We start from the raw sequence: 15,660 nt of genomic DNA on the forward strand, positions 1-15,660 counted from the left end.
TAATTTACTGTGCCACCTGGCAAGATGTGGTTATAAAAACATGCTGTTGCTATTTCCTTTTCTGTTTAAATGTGAAACATTAAACAAAGTAAAAAATATATAAATAGTTGAAATCTAAACAGTTGGAATTTATGTCACAAGATTTAGCTAGGGCTGTGTAAGAGAAATGTAGTTAGCTGTTACATAAACATGTCGTGCTCAGGTAAGGTTTTTATTTCTTTGAATCTCAGAAATCTCATGTCACTGTTGCCAGTGTTAATTGTTTTGGATACATTTTATTTATTATATCTGACGTTTATGGATCTGTTTGTACATGTACTAGTATTCTGATTTAAACATACCAGTACTTAATGATGTTATCTAATTACAATCTCATTTTTTTTTGTATCTTCAACTTATTTACTTTAATTATTTAATTGCTTAATGCAACTATGTGCTTTATTATTTACTCTTAAACTTAAATTTTGTTAATTTTATGTACCAGTAGTTAAATTAACTTTATGTATCAGGAATGAAAATTGTAATTACTGCAAGTCTGTGAGTAAGGACTTGTTTCTAAAACTGTAGCGTACTAGGAATAGCTGATACAATCTTATTTAGCTTAATTGAATTATTTCCCATTTAATTTACTGCAATAGATTCACTGCTACTGATAACAGTTAAGTTTCTCAGTTTTCATTAGTTTTAAGGGGATATGCGCGGAAAAAATCACAAAATTTCTTGTTTTTCGTCATGATGGGTTTCTTGCACTTTTGGATACTTTGTCCATTTGTGTATATAGAAAATAATAACTTTAAAGAGAAAAAAATATTGTATGTGTTTGAATTACGATTTGTATGACCCTATTAATAAAAAAATAATCAATTTTTCCCAATCTTACAAGCTCTCTATGAAAAGTTTTATATCCGTCATTATATCGTATTTGACATCATTGGAAAGCTGGATTTCTCATGTATTTAATAAACTTAATTTCCTACATCTCGGAAACACCCAAAGCTTACAATCGGCTTTGCAGTTTACACAGATATGGTACTTTCCTGACCTAGTTTTCGTTACTTTTAGCTGTTTTTCTCAGTTCGCAGGTTTTTAACACTAAAAAGCCTACTACTTTTTTATTTATTAAACAATGCCAACCATGTTTTCAGTAAATGTTCTTGATGCAAAAATACAACTTTTGTCACGAGGGAATTGTGATTGCTTTCATAGAAAAAAAGTATTTGGTAATTAATATGCACATTTTGAAACTTTTGAATACTAAAAAGGGTACGATTTTTTAGACCTTGTAAAATTCTTACTAGTAATTATTTCAAAAAGTTGTCGTGACAAAAGTTTTAATATATACTGAAATATAAGCAGTTTAAATTTGATTGCTATAGATGCATAAATAAAAAAGCCTTAGCATTTTTTAAAGTACCGAAAAATTCAAAATGGCTGAGGTTTTTTGGTTTCCATGACAACCAAAATTGTTTTCGACCCTTTTCTTTTGCTGTTAAATACTTTCTTTTATATGCCAAATATGATTAAAGTATTCAAAAGGCTTTAGATCTTAAACTGTAAAAAATAGAAAAAAACATAGCATATCCCCTTAAAGTTTATTCTGTTACACACAAAATGTTGTTCAAAATGTAGGTGCTTGTGTATTCATTTTTTCCATTGTGTCTTGAATGATTTACAAATTTGGGTTTATTATTTATTTTTAATACTACACAAAATATGTTTTTTTTTGTGAACTGAGTTTTATTCATTTATTTAGCAATATATTTTTCTTAAGAACTTTATTTATAAGTATGAATTTATCATCCAAACATACAAAGGACCAATAGTTTTAGATACATAGTTTACAATTCTATCTACAAAAAATTTGCTCATTTTTATTTTATTCTAACAAAAAGATAAAGTAAAGCCATTAACTGCTGCTATATTGCAGTTTCTTTTAAAAAAATCTCTATGATTATGATGTATACTTACCCAAACTGAGGATGTATTACATTTTTGTGCCTTTTGTCAGTTTGTGGTTGAAGCATTATAATGTTTTTATTTATCCTACATGGTACGGAAAAAGCTTGGTATTAACTGTCTAACATTAAGTATAACTAGACTGAGAGTATAGTAGAGATTGCACTTGATATTGGTGTAGCATTTTACTTTCAAAACAAACAAATCAACTACTGCTCCTAGAAATCTTACAGTGGATGATCTGCATAATGAATATTTTTGGTAACTAGAACAATGCAACTCCCAATAATCTTACAAACCATATGCTACTCCCAAAATCTTACATACTTAATCATGTAGTCATTTTCAAAAAAGTTCCCATATAATACTGATATAGAGGGCAGATGAAGTACTAGTAGAGTTCATATTTCTTGACCTCGGTGTATGAAGGGATGGTGTGGTCAACAGTTTACCCAGCCACCTTTACTTAATTTAATGTGAGTCAGGAAGTCATCAGAGCTGGGTAGGCTCAAAGATGTCCTCCAAGCACGAGTGTGAGATCCATACTCTAGACCTTTGGGCTAGCAGTCGAGGTCTATACCACTCAACCACACCGCACCACTTTTCTGTAGTCATTTAACCCCTTAAAATGGCATCACAAAGGTTTACCCATCTCACTCTCCCTCATAACCAATCATAATTCTTATGACAATAATTTTTTAATTAATGAAAATTGAATGCTACATCCCATTTCTTAATCCACCCCTCCCGCCTCCCCACACATAGCATATCACCACATGATTCAGATTGCTCATTCCACTTACTGATATGTGACATTAGTTATGAATAGCCCTTTATTTTGCTAAACAAATTGAGAACACAAGGTTTTAATAAAGCTAAAACCCTTAGAAGATAGAAGACAGTAACTGTAGTAATCCAAGCCTGAGAAATAAATGTTAAGATCAAATTTGCTGTTTTGTCCACATGAGGATATGTTGTTAAAGAAGTATTTGCCTGTGTAAATATTCTATTGTTGGTGATATAGCTGCTTTGGGCTGGGCTAATAGGAAGCTTTTAGTGCTAGTATTCCAATGGTTTAATGGACTGGGTAAATAACATATCATGATTAGGTCTGCTTATTAATGACTATATGCAGCCAGTACATGGCATATTTAATGCTGAATTATCTGGGATTTTTCAGTTGTTTTGTGGGAAATCAATTTATCTTTTATTGTTCCTAAATTTTATTTTGAAAAATATACATTATAATTATACATTATTTGTTGGAAAAAAATAAAGATTGGAAGATTATATTTTGTTGTCATATGATTGAAATGTAGATGTTCAATTGGTTACCCATATAGAGGGGTTTGTGGTGGTGTGGGTACCTTATCCAAATAGAGGGGTTTGTGGAGGTGTGGGTACCTTATCCAGGTAGAGGGGTTTGTGAAAGTGTAGGGGCGGAACTACCATGCCGCCAGACCCGCAGTGCTGGGGGGGGGGGGGGGGGGGGGGGGGAGGGGAGGCAGACCATAATTAATATTTAATTTATTTTTTTTTGCATTTTTGCCTTGATGTTTGGTTGTAAAAAAAATATACTATTATCTTTATTTTACAATCACTATACCACGCCCTTCCGTAAACACTAAAAACAACTACACAAACTGTAGTGTAAAAGATATGAAAAACCACATTTTTAATGACTTTTGTGACTCGTTGCTCCCCTTTGATAGCCATAACACGTTCTCTCATTGGCCGGTCCTCCAAAGTGTTCTGTGGCGGGATGGGGTAGGGGGTGGGGACCAAATAGGGGCTCGTAAATTGTCACCAAATGTACAAAGTCCATAGCTCGATGAGCCGCTAGATATGTACGTTACTTCTTTGTGGAAATCCGTTGTACATTTTTCAATGTAAAATATGTGTTTGTGATATTGGTAGAACTTTTATCCTGTACTATCCTGTATCCTACATATAATTAAAAAGAAATTAAGTACTAGTAAATTCGGTTTTATATACGTTTACTTGTTTTTACAAGAAATGTGATAGTAAGCTTGTAGCGTATGGTCTATACTTTGAATTATCTCCCTTGAAAAAGTACCATCCCAAATTCTGACGATGCTGATGTACATCGGCACTTTGTTGTCTCTTTCAAGTTGTTTTTCTCGAGCCGACCCCCACCCGCCCTTATTTCTTAGCCTTGTAAGTATCGAATAGATAAATGTATCGTTTGTGAACTGCTATATAAGGGGTCATCCATAAATGACGTCACGCTTTTTTTTTGACGATTTTTATCTCCCCCCTCCCCTCCGTCACACATCGTCACAAAAAGCCAGACCCCCCCTCCTCCCTAAAATGACGTCACACCTCAGCCTACAACGCCCAACGGAAAGATATGATTTAGCACCCAGAGATCCCCATTGGCTATCTTTGGGATCCGCTTATTGTGTGTCCTGCACAGGGGGATATGATGATAGGGTTACTACTCGAATTCACCGGGGACAGTGTCATCCGGAGCTTATTACACATGAGCAGTGTGGCCCCTACAGTCGTTTAAAAGTGCACACTACACTAGGGATAAGTCTCGCTACTACATTCGATGACTAAATCTAACCAGCGGTTGCACCCATCATCCGTGCAGAAATGTGGTGGCTCCCAAGAGCCCCGTGACGCCCCCAGTGTTTCTTCCACTTTTTTTTTCCGGGGGGGGGGGGTACTTGAAATTTTCGGGGGGTGGGCGGTAGACTTTCTTTGGGGGGGGGGGGGGGTGGGCGGAAATTGTTAAAAGTATATATTTTCTATATAAATTTCGTTCGGGGGGGGGGGGGGGGGCGGTAGACTTTCTTCGAGAGGGGGGGGGGGCTTCAAAGAGATGCCTGGAAGAAACTCTGGACGCCCCTGACAACTGGGCTGTCGCTGAGGGGTGATCATCGTCAACTGAAGCTTACAGCATGCCCTGTGGTGTCTCGTTGATAGTGTGGACAAACCCGCGCCCCAACAATTAAGATCCAATTAAGATCCAGTTCGCATTTAGTTACACTTCTGGAAAACAAAGCACACGTCTAAAATACACGATTGGTAACGTTTGGATGAAAACTTCATAAAAATCTGCGTCAGTTTGGTGTGTTGGACTAGATTGGGAGAGTCTGTGCTTCTCACTCACTTGCAAAACTAGATCTATATGACGCCAGCTCGGGGGTTGGAAAACCTCTTTTTATTCGTGTACCAGATGGAAAAAAATACCAACCATGTGTCCACAAGAACTCGAGTAAATAAAATAGAAAATTAGAACGGCTGGTAGGGGGTCATCCATAAATGACGTCACGCTTTCATAGACGATTTTTACCTCCCCCTCCCCTCCGTCACACGTCGTCACAAAAAGCCAGACCCCCCCCCCTAAAATGACGTCACACCTCAGCCTACAACCACCCTCAAAATTGCAGTTGAATTTTTCTTAAAACATCGATATTTGTCCAAAATCTTGTCTGAACTCTCTCAACATAGGGTATTTTAATCAATTCCTATTGCAATTTATTAAAACAGTTTTCTAAAACGCGAAATAAACATTACTTTTTGTTAATGCAAAAATGTGACGTCCCACCATCTGACCCCCCCCCCCCCCCCCCTACCCCTCATCACACGCCGTCACAAAATTACGGATTACGGACCCCCCTCCCCCCCCCCCCCCCTACGAGTGTGACGTCATTTATCATGGATGACCCCTAGGGACCCAAACAAAAAATATGTCTGCATTGGGGGGGGGGGGAGCCTTTTTTGTGTGTAGTTCTAGGTCTAGATCTAACCCCAATTTACAATTTTTACTACATTCTCAATGAAATGAAAGACGTTCCGTTTAGGATCGTTTGCAACAAATGAATTGGATTTAGAATTTTGAACTATTCCAGATGTAGATCTAGATCTAGATTAATTCAAAATCTATATTTTTGAAAATTTTCCTCTTGTCATTTCGGATTTTGCCGTTTTTTTTTTAATTTTTTTTTTTTTTTACCCCGGACGAATTATTAATTAAAACAGCCTAGATTCTATGATCTTTGTCTAATCAGCTGATCCATTTTTCATTTTTTTCTCTCCCAACACCGATAACTCTTGTACAAAATCAATTTTCGGATCTTAGTTAAGTTTTGAAAAATTCCTATTTTTACTGCTCCAAAAGTTCAATAACATTAACATAGTCATAGAGTATAGTAGATCTAGATCTATAGTGTATAGAGCTAGATCTAGATCTAGACCTTGAAATTTACATTCTAAGTGCGATTAATGAATACTTATATAGATCTATATTGATTATTGAAGTTCTATAGATAGGCCTTTCATTTACTATCATTATAATGAAGTTAACTAATCTAGATCTACTACTCGTAACTACTACTAACTACTGTGAGTGAGAATCCAAGTCAAGTTGAAGAAGTTAGTAAGAGTAAGACTGAGTAAGTTAGTTAACATCAAATTTTAAAAATCAAAGAAAAGCAATGTCAAAAGTCAAAAAAGCAAAATATAGATCTAGATATCTAGAAACCACAGCGACCAGGACTAGTATAGAATTCACTAGATCTAGATTTAGGCCTTGACCTAAATAAAATTAGGATAAACCCCCCCCCCCCCCCCCCAAAAAAAAAGTGGGCTAATACCACAATCCATGTTTATGTAGTCAAACAAACTCTGTTATTGTAATGTAAATCATGTGATGCTGGCAAATCCTCACGTAAGCCAGAATCTAGATTCTAGGTGGTAAGGTTTGTTATTAGGCCTGGCCTAGATCTAGATCTAGTTAATAATAATAGTATTAATTACTATTAATAGATCTCTAGATCTGGTACTGTCTTACTCAGGGTCTTACTGTGTAATAAACTAGATCTAGATCTAGAAAGTCTAGATCTAGATTAGATCTAGATCTAGAATCTAGATTAGATTTTGGTTAGGCCTATCTATAGGCCCTATAAATAAGTAATAATTAATTACTAGGCCTATAGGCCTAGACTCGGCTAGAGTATAGAGAGACTATATAATTATTTATAGATCTATATTTATTAGGCCCCCTATAATGCCCTATGCCCTATATAATTAAAAATAAAAAAGCAGTAGTCTACAAATAGTAAAAATAGGCCTATTCTAATTTATTTACTATATTTAGGCCTAGATGAGTAATTGACAATTAGTATTAGGCTACCAAGTCCAATGTAATCTACTATCTATTTATCTATAAATAGTCTAGAGGCCACATTACTTAATTAATTATTGTTAATTAATAAAGTGTTTGTTAATGTTTTGAGGACTTTTGCTAGTTAAAGCTACAGGTATGCCAGAGAAGCACGAAGTATCCTACAAACAAACACTGCAAATGAGGAGAGACTACATTGGGTAAACAATTAAAATTTAATGTGAATAAGCCCTATTTAAGAAAATATTTTATTTTCAAGTGCATATTAATTAGAAACTTTCGAGGGGTTGGTGTGGCTGTGTCAATAAAGCTCATGTTTGCTAAACGGAACTGTCCTAAGTATAAAACCCTCTGGCAAATGATGCTTGATAGCTGGTGATAGCAATCCATCTGGGAAAGAAAACTCCAAAATCATACAACTGCTGCCTTTTAAGTGTGTCTTCTGATGGACACATGGTATAGAAGCAAATATGCCTATTTGGTGCATAAAATTTTAACATGTACTACTTAATTGTGTTTGAGGAAGAAGTTATGTTTTTAAAAGGCTTTATGTTAGGTGGTTCAATAGTCTTATCACTTATCAATAATAATACTATTACTAATACAAAGTATCATGTATATCTAGGATTCAAATGTGTTGCTGCTGGTTCAAGCTGAAAGTAATATCTACTTTACTTAACTGAGAAATTTTTGGAGCATAGCGATCCCTCCCGGTGCCTGGGGACAAACTTTCAATTTGGTGCCCCCCCCCCAGCTTATTTTGGCACCCCCAGGATCGCGCCCGGACATATGTAAACCCCCCCCCCCCCCCTTGCCCCCCGTTGCTACGCCTCTGAAAATTTTACTTGGGCTGGAATATAACATTTAGCAGAGAGGGAATAGAAATTTAAATAATCAAGATACTTAAACAATGCCCTTTAAATAAGACATCATGTAAACAACATTATTAGGTGTGTAGTTTTAAAAAAAAAAAATCTTTTTTAGGAAATCATGTAAACTGCATTTTGAGGTGTCTCCTTTAAAGATAGTTCGGGCATCAAAACAGTATCTTTATGATGATACAGGTCAGGAGTTTTTGGACTGTGTCAACAATACCTCACATGGTACGTTTTAGCTTTCTTTCAAGACATTTTTGTATTTAAACTGTTACAGATAATACTAAATATTTACTAAATATAACATTTTGATCAAGTAGTTTTTTCATCACAATTTAGCTTTCTTTCAAGACATTTTTGTATTTAAACTGTTATGGAGAATATTAAATATTACTAAATACAACAATGTTTTGATCAAGTAGTTTTTTCAGTGAAAAAGGGCTATTTGCTTATTCAGCATAACAGGAAAAAAGTATTACTAAGTTTATTTGTATTCATAAGTATCATGTTATTCTGTTAAAAAAAATTGTTAGCTAATATTAACAAGCTGTTTGATTATTTTTGGATTTGTTAATGAATATTTTACAGTTGGGCACTGTCACCCCCATGTTGTTGGAGTTGGCCAGGAACAGATGGCTAAGTTAACTTCTAGCTTTGGCTTCCTTAATGACCAATCTGCCATATACGCCAAACATCTGATCAGCACATTGCCAGAGTCTCTGTGTATGCTTCTTTGTGTCATCTGGGTATGTAGCTAATACTGGACAAATAATCTGAATAAGTTGCATAAATAAAGGTATTGGTGAATTTTTAAAGGATTGATTATATTACAGCAGCAGATTTGGCATTGGACCTACAAATATTTCTTCTACCTGTAACAGAATATTTGTGTGATGTTATAGTCAAATAGGCTCCCTTAAAAGACTCAGCCATTGTCCTAACACAAGTTCCATTCATCACTGATTTTTGTACTTGATCATAGAAATAAGAAAACAATTAGAAACGTTTAGATGTTATGTTTGCTTGAAAAGAAAATTGTGTCACTATTGTGTACAATTTTAAAAACACAAGTATTACTTAGCCAAATAAAATTAAAAAATGGATCAATGTAGATTAATGATATTGACATCAAGTAACCTCTAGATTTACCATATTGTGTTTGGCAGTTGCTGCTGACGTGACTAGTTTTTGTCAATATTTTATGAATTTTATCATAATGTACCTAATTTTTTTGTGTTTTTAAAAATGCAATATAGCTATAGCAAAATAACCCTATTTGATCAGGTCTGAAGGTAACGATTTGGCTCTAAGGTTGGCTGCTTCATACACAAAAAAGGAGGATGTGATTTGTTTGGATGGGTAGGTAACTTTTGAGTTTGCTTGAAAATTTTATGAATATAATAAATCTTTTGAACATTTATTTAAAAAACAAATTAAATTAAACGTTATTCCTGATTGATATTCTTTAAAAGTATGTTTTGTTTTTTAACTGACAGAGCATTTCATGGAAACCTGGCAAAGCTTCATGAAATTAGTCCTGTGAAACACCAAAAAAACTACAGAAAGAAGGATTGGGTCCACATTGCAAGTTATCACCTTTACTTTTGTAACAATTAGTTAAATAGTTACACATTTTCTGCCATCAATTTTTAGAATCAAATTTACCTGCGTCTAAGTTTTAATATCATAGATAACTGCTAAAAGTAGCTAAGTAGATGAAAGGTGGATAAAGCATTAAAGTTAAAAATAAAATGTTTTCTTTCATAGGCCCCAACACCTAACACATACAGAGGCAAGTTTGAGTCTAATGCCCCAAATCAAGGAGTGCTCTATGCAAATGAGGTGCAAAAGATCATACACAGAGCAAACATTAATGGGCGAGAGGTATATTTATATTAGACAAAAACAATTAAAGTTGCACTGTATATTTTGTTAACAATTTAAAGCTTACACATAAATAATTGGAGTTTTAAAAAAAATTAAAGTTGCACTGTATTTTTGTAACAATTTAAAGCTTACACTTACATCTTAGATTGGTGCTTTTATATCAGAGCCTGTGATAACAGCCAGCGGAACCATCATCCCACCAGAGCATTATTTCCCCCTTGTCTACAAGTGAGTGAGCAGAACAGTTATGTTTAGTTGCTGCAAACAGTTGTCTAAGTTTGATATTTCTAACCTATAAGAATTGTTGTAACCTTACAGGTATGTGAGAGACAATGGTGGAGTATGTATATCAGATGAGGTTCAGTGTGGCTTGGGGAGGGTTGGTGAACACTTTTGGGGATTTCAAATACATAGTAAGTTTGTTCCACTCCATAGGAAGTTTTAGAATACTTTTAAAATGTTATGTTATTTATTTTCTGGTTATAACTTTTTAATGCGTTAGAAAATGTATGTATTAATTGTATTAGAATTACATATTTGTATACATTCAAATATGTCTGGAATACTTATCATTTATCATTTATTATTTATTTAACTAAAAAAAAAACAACGGCTTGCTCATGTCTGGTAGATGTTACAATTTATAGTATTTACAATTTAATTATTTTAAACTAATTTCCCTTAACTATTTACATTTCGTTTGGTAAACTTTCAACAACCTATGTCAAAAAAAAATAGATGCTGAAAACAAAATGAAATGAAATATTTTTTTCCTAACCCAGATGTTGTACCAGACATTGTGACCATTGGCAAGCCCATAGGCAATGGTTACCCACTGGCTGCAGTAATAACCACCAAAGAAATTGCTGACAGTTTGTCAGATTTCACAAGCACTGTAAGTAGGAATACAGTATTTACAGTAATAGAACTAGAACACACCAAGTTACAAGTATTTGACTTTATCAACTGTCACCCTATTCTAGCTGTAAAATTAATTTTATTCAGTGCACCACAATGAATAATAATACTAAGGTTTTTTTGTTTTAAGTTGAGAAGCTATTTTTATCTTTTGTGCCTGAAAACTTTCTTGAAAATATAGATTAAATTGAGGTATTTGTTTGCTATCTATTTGATGCTGAAAGAATTACGTCAGTTTGTAATGTAAGCTGTGCTGATTTTCAGTTTGGAGGGAACCCAGTCGCCTGTGCTATTGGTCAAGCTGTGTTGGACGTCATTGAGAATGAAAAACTTATGTCCAGTGCCAAGAGTGTTGGGAAATGTTTGAAAGATGGTTTTAAAGCTATCCAGCCTCAACACCCAATGTTGGGAGATGTCAGGTTGGTTTTACTAAAGTTTTTGTAACAACTGTTTACAAGTGGAGGCTATTGTTGAGGCTGAAATAACTTAAAATTTGTTTGCTTTGTGTAAAATATGAAGGCGTGGCGTGGTATGTATTTTGCCCACTCCACTTTACTTATTCCTGACTCGATTCCAGTACCCATGGGAGCTGTCTGGAATAGGAGATGTCCTACACACTCATGCTATTTATTGGAACTCCCAACCTTAGAGCAAGTAGTGGTGTGATGGATAGCTGGAACACACTGTCCCAATTAGCTTTAGATAAATTTATGTATATTATTGTCAAATGTGAAAATGTGAAACACTGACCAAACACAATTATTTTTCCATGTGAGAATTATTCCAGCGAACCTTCCAGCTCTTGTTAGTTAAACATTTTAGTTGCCTGATTAGTCAAGACTGTGTGTACAAATGAGCTATAATTTATGTCCAGAGGTGTTGGGATGCTGCTGGGTATTGAACTGGTCATGGACAAGGAGAGTAAAAAACCTGCCAAGGAAACTGCTGAAATTTTGGCTTACAAGTAAGTGGTTGTGTTAATATGTGCTGTATTTTGTTATGTAAGATATTTTAGTTGTTTATTGTTTAAAAATGTTTCTAAAATTATCTTACTAGCTTTTTAGTTAGTGAACATGTTTATTAAAAATTATATCAATTTTTTTTAATATACCGTAATGTGCATAACTATTTATATTTCTTCAACTTGATAAGGTTTATTGCTGAATGTTCACTTTTTTAACACGTACAAACATATTTGAACACGTGGTAATCTTACCCCATAGGTTGAAGGAAAGGAGAATAATTGTTGGCGTGGAGGGGAGAGACAAAAATGTTGTGGCCATCCAGCCACCTCTTTGTTTTACCACAGACAACGCCAGACACCTGATTGAGAATTTTTCTGAAGCTCTGGCTATGATAGAGAGTGAAGCAGCCAGGTAGGGTGAAACTAGATTTAACTCTGGACGCATCTGTTACCACTATCATCATCATTGTTCTTGTGGTCCCCTTGTGGACCTTAGGGACACAACAACACCTCTTCATCCTACTTGGCTCTGGGCAATTCCTCCAAGTTGGGCCCGCAACATTCGGGTTGCTCCTGCTTCACTGACAGCTGACCATTTCCTTCTTTCCTCTTTCCTTGGGGATTCCAGTCTAGTCTTGTCTTGCGATGTTTCTAGTTGGTTTACGCTGGGTATTTCCAATGTTAGCTTACTTCTCCTTAATGAAAAAAAAAAAAAAAAAAAAAAAAAAAAAAAATATATATATATATATATATATATATATATATATATATATATATATATATATAATTTATACATATATAATTTGATTTGATGCATCATGCAAACTTATTTCACCCTGTAGCTAAAATTCACCTTGTCTATAAATAAAAAACAGTTTTGTGAACTGTTCATTTATTAGTATAATATACTCTTTAATTCTCTGTTTTCACTATGTGAAAACATTATTTAGTCCATTACAAAAGTATGACTTGACTTACTTGACTTAGTCCTCTTTGCTCCTTATGGAACATAGGGCCTCCATCATTTCTTTCCATTTCTTCCTATCCCGGGCTATTAATTTTGTCATCTCCCAAGACATCCCTGTTGGCTTCAGTTCTTCAAGAAGACTCCGCCTCCAGGTCTGTCTTGAGCGCCCTCTCTTCCGCTTTCCCTGGGGGTTTCAATCAAGTGCTTGGCGTGTAACATTTGAGTGAGCCTTTCACAGTGTGTGACCCACCCAGCGCCACTTCCTCCTTCTTATTTGCACACCTATAGGCTCCTGCCTAGCTTTCCTACATAGTTCTATGTTTGGCACTTTGTCCTGCCATCTCAGTTTCAATATCTATCTAAGGCATCTATTCATGAAGGTCTGTATCTTTGCTGTGCTTGCCTTGGAGACTCTCCATGTCTCTGCTCCATACAGCAGAACTGCCTTGACATTAGAGTTAAATATCCTAATTTTTGTGGTAATGGAGATGGCAGAACTTTTCCATATGGGTCGCAGGACTGTGAAAGCGCAGCGGGCTCTATTAATTCTAGCACGTATGTCCTCCTTTGTTACAATTAGTAAAATTAAATCACTGGTTTGTATTCAACTATGTCTTAAATAATTTTTGCTGAATTATGTTCGTCGTCATGATACAATTTTAACGAGCTGAATTTTTTTCTAGTGTCGGCTTGACCAGTCAAGAAGATGTCCCGGCTGGGTCAAGCGTGCCACTCCATGTCATCACTGACCAGCCGGCCATTAGTTCTTCAAGTTTTTCTGACGAGGAAGATGACGATGACCTTGACACTAAGAGAGCTCGATATGAGGATTTGGACTGAATCAGAATGAATTCATCTGGTTGATGAAATAACATAAAGTGCACCACATGAAGATTTAAACTTGAAAAGGTTTTTTAATTGGTCGATGCTAATTTCAAACATTATTTTTATTGTTACATAGCATCTTACAAGTTTCTAAGCTCATATGACTATGTGAAAAAAAAAAGCACCAGTATTTCGCTCAACTGGGAATTTTCACTTATTGTTATTTGTAAACTTTGTTTTCATTTTTCATGAGAGCAAATTTAAAAGCTTTTAGACAGTTTCAAAGGCTGAAGTAGTCACATAACCTTGTTATATATTGTTATATTGTTTAAGCATATCTTATGTTAAGATACATTTATATGACTTATTACATAACAATTACTTATGTCATCTGTTGACCTGTTACCTCTGAAATTATGTGACTCAATTCCACTGTTGATATTCATTCAGAAAGATATTTGTTTCCTACAGAGGCAGTTTTTAGTATACAACTTGTGTATAGAAGCTATGTATTATCTAGTCAATTTTTGTGATAAGTTGATGTTGACTGACCTAGGTCATGTAATAAGTTGATGTTGACTGACCTAGGTCATGTAATAAGTTGATGTTGACTGACCTAGGTCATGTAATAAGTTGATGTTGACTGACCTAGGTCATGTAATAAGTTGATGTTGACTTACCTAGGTCATGTAATAAGTTGATGTTGACTGACCTAGGTCATGTAATAAGTTGATGTTGACTTACCTAGGTCATGTAATAAGTTGATGTTGACTTACCTAGGTCATGTAATAAGTTGATGTTGACTTACCTAGGTCATGTAATAAGTTGATGTTGACTGACCTAGGTCATGTAATAAGTTGATGTTGACTTACCTAGGTCATGTAATAAGTTGATGTTGACTTACCTAGGTCATGTAATAAGTTGATGTTGACTTACCTAGCTCAAGAAATAAGTTGATGTTGACTTACCTAGGTCATGTAATAAGTTGATGTTGACTTACCTAGGTCATGTAATAAGTTGATGTTGACTTACCTAGGTCATGTAATAAGCCAATGTTGACTTAACTCATGTAATAAGTTGATGTTGACTAACTCATGTAATGACTTCCAAGTAGCATGCTGCTCATCTATATTGTTACACTTGTTACATTTGTAAGATTTTTTAAATGCAATGTTGATATGGAAGTATTTTTTAGTTGATTACATAGATTAAGTTTATTTAAAAACTATTTAACCTAAATGTTTTATAAAAACTATATAACAAAGTTTTTTTAAAACTATATAACATTAAGTTTTTTAAAAACTATTTTATTTTCAAATGAAATTTTTCTTAACATGCCATACTTATTTATATTAAGCTGTGTTTCTGTGTTTCTTTCCTTCCTGGTAATAACTGAGATAAATAGAATTTTAGTAACCGAGTGTTATTTTAAGTTTTGTTTGAAAACTATTTTGTTTAGTCAACCTGATACAGCGTTGGATGGGGTGGCCAGATGGTAGCGTGCATGACTGCTTATCCAAAAGTCTCAAGTTTGAATCCCTGAGTCCTCACAGGTTAGAAGGGTAACTGACTCAGGGAAAATAAAAGCTGCTAGGCTTAGAGCTGACCACAATATACCTTCATGTTGAGGTGAACTTAACTTGAGCAACAGTTATGCCCTATTGACCATCAAGTCTAAATAAGTAGCTTTTATTTGTTGTAGAATTTGTTTTTAAAATTTTAAACTTATTGTAAATATTATAAAATCTTATTTTCATGTTCACTGCGTGAGATTTTCACAAACATATCTTTAAGTCCAGTGTATACCTTTTTTTTTGTAATAATTTGAGATGAAGGTTTGGATTTAGATCTGCTGTTTCAGGTTTTTATCTCCCTTTCCCTCATTTGTCAATAACACATAGCATAATGAAATTTGTAAAAATAATCCGGTAACCCATATATAATCCTTATATAAAATATGTCATATTGTATGGGCCTCTATAGGCTCAGTTATACACTAATAATTTTTTTAAATGCCTGTTTTGTGTGTGGACTGCCTAATAGTGTAACATACTTTTAGATTTTAGCTGTACATTGTACCTTTCAGCTGACAAATTGTAGTTTGAACACAGAG

General features: G+C 34.6%; 1 pseudogene; it reads left to right on the top strand.

Annotated features, from left to right (window-relative positions):
* Positions 1 to 83: 83 nt before the first annotated feature.
* Positions 84 to 14,728, top strand: LOC131956723 (5-phosphohydroxy-L-lysine phospho-lyase-like; annotated as a pseudogene).
* Positions 14,729 to 15,660: the final 932 nt, after the last annotated feature.

Source organism: Physella acuta, unplaced genomic scaffold, assembly GCF_028476545.2.
Source record: "Physella acuta isolate Inbredline_101_S28 unplaced genomic scaffold, ASM2847654v3 ptg001173l, whole genome shotgun sequence".
NCBI classification, from domain to species: domain Eukaryota; kingdom Metazoa; phylum Mollusca; class Gastropoda; family Physidae; genus Physella; species Physella acuta.